Consider the following 2,726-nt stretch of genomic DNA (forward strand, 5'->3'; position numbering starts at 1 on the left):
AAAGATCGATATATTGGACGACTATATTCGGAGTTCGGAAAGGTTCCGAGTGATTCGGGTATTTTTCGAAGTACCGGAGAGTTACGGGAATTCGCCGGGGAGTATATGAGCCTTATTGGGCCATACGGGAATAGAAGAGAGAGGCCAAAAGGAAGGAGGCCTGCGCCCCCCTTCTGGTCCGAATTGGACAAGGGGCGCATTCCCCCTTTCTTTCTTCCTCTCCCCCTCTTTCCCCTTCTCCTACTCCGACAAGGGAGGTGGAATCCTACTAGGACTAGGGAGTCCTAGTAGGACTTCACACTTGGCGCGCACCCTCCTAGGGCCGGCCTCCTCCCCCCTTGCTCCTTTATATACGGGGCAGGGGGACACCCCATGACACACAAGTTGATCTACTAATCGTTCCTTAGCCGTGTGCGGTGCCCCCTCCACCATATTCCACCTCGGTCATATCGTCGCGGAGTTTAGGCGAAGCCCTGCGCCGGTAGAACATCATCATCGTCACCACACCGTCGTGCTGACGGAACTCATCTCCGGAGCTTTGCTGGATCGGAGCCCGGAGATCGTCATCGAGCTGAACGTGTGCTGAACTCGGAGGTGCCGTACGTTCGGTGCTTGGATCGGTCGGATCGTGAAGACGTATGACAACATCAACCGCGTTGTGCTAACGCTTACGGTCTACAAGGGTACGTAGACAACACTCTCCCCTCTCGTTGCTATGCCATCACCATGATCTTGCGTGTGCATAGAAAAAATTGGGGAAATTACTACGTTCCCCAACAGTGGCATCAGAGCCTAGGTTTTATGCGTTGATGTTATATGCACGAGTAGAACACAAGTGAGTTATGGGCGATACAAGTCATACTGCTTACCAGCATGTCATACTTTGGTTCGGCGGTATTGTTGGATGAAGCGGCCCGGACCGACATTACGCGTACGCTTACGCGATACTGGTTTTACCGCCGTGCTTTGCACACAGGTGACTAGCGGGTGTCAGTTTCTCCAACTTTAGTTGAACCGAGTGTGGCTACGCCCGGTCCTTGCGAAGTTTAAAACAACACCAACTTGACAAACTATGGTTGTGGTTTTGATGCGTAGGTAAGAACGGTTCTTGCTCAGCCTGTAGCAACCACGTAAAACTTGCAACAACAAAGTAGAGGACGTCTAACTTGTTTTTGCAGGGCATGTTGTCATGTGATATGGTCAAGACGTGATGAGATATAAGTTGTTGTATGAGATGATCATGTTTTGTTGAATTTATCGGCAACTAGCAATAGCCTTATGGTTGTCTCTTTATTGCATAAGATGCAAGCGCCAAATAATTGCTTTACTTTATCGCTGTGCGATAGCAATAGTTGCAAGAGCAATAGTTGGCGAGACGACCATGTGACGACACATTGATATAGATCAAGATGATGAAGATCATGGTGTCATGCCGGTGACGATAGAGATATGACAGTACTTTGGAGATGGAGATCAAAGGCGCAAGATGATCATGGCCATATCATGTCACATATTTTGATTGCATATGATGTTTATCTGTTATACATCTTATTCTGTTTTGTTTGACGGTAGCATTTTAAGATGATCTCTCACTAATTATCAAGAAGTGTTCTCCCTGAGTATGCACCGTTGCGAAAGTTCTTCATGCTGAGACACCACGTGATGATCGGGTGTGATAGGCTCTACGTTCAAATACAACGGGTGCAAAACAGTTGCACACGCGGAATACTCAGGTTAAACTTGACGAGCCTAGCATATACAGATATGGCCTCGGAACACGAAGACCGAAAGGTCGAGCGTGAATCATATAGTAGATATGATCAACATAGTGATGTTCACCATTGAAAATTACTCCATCTCACGTGATGATCGGACATGGTTTAGTTGATTTGGATCACGTGATCACTTAGATGACTAGAGAGATGTCTGTCTAAGTGGGAGTTCTTAAGTAATATGATTAATTGAACTTAAATTTATCATGAACTTAGTCCTGGTAGTATTTTGCAAATTATGTTGTAGATCAATAGCTCGCGTTGTTGCTTTCATATATTTATTTTGATATGTTCTTAGAGAAAACTGTGTTGAAAGATGTTAGTAGCAGTGATGCGGATTGGATCCGTGATCTGAGGTTTATCCTCATTGCTGCACAGAAGAATTATGTCCTTAATGCACCGCTAGGTGACAGACCTATTGCAGGAGCAGATGCAGACGTTATGAACGTTTGGCTAGCTCAATATGATGACTACTTGATAGTTTAGTGCACCATGCTTAACGGCTTAGAGTCGGGACTTCAAAGACGTTTTGAACGTCATGGACCATATGAGATGTTCCAGGAATTGAAGTTAATATTTCAAGCAAATACCCGAGTTGAGAGATATGAAGTCTCCAACAAGTTCTATAGCTAAAGGATGGAGGAGAATCGCTCAACTAGTGAGCAAGTGCTCAGATTGTCTGGGTACTACAATCGCTTGAATCAAGTGGGAGTTAATCTTCCAGATAAGATAGTGATTGACAGAATTCTCTAGTCACCATCACCAAGTTAGTAGAACTTCGTGATGAACTATAGTATGCAAAGGATGACGAAAATGATTCCCGAGCTCTTCGTGATGCTGAAATCGACGAAGGTAGAAATCAAGAAAGAGCATCAAGTGTTGATGATTGACAAGACCACTAGTTTCAAGAAAAGGGCAAAGGGAAAGAAAGAGAAACTTCAAGTAGAATGGCAA

The sequence above is a fragment of the Triticum dicoccoides genome, chromosome 2B (genome assembly GCF_002162155.2).
Source record: "Triticum dicoccoides isolate Atlit2015 ecotype Zavitan chromosome 2B, WEW_v2.0, whole genome shotgun sequence".
Taxonomy (NCBI): Eukaryota; Viridiplantae; Streptophyta; class Magnoliopsida; order Poales; family Poaceae; genus Triticum; species Triticum dicoccoides.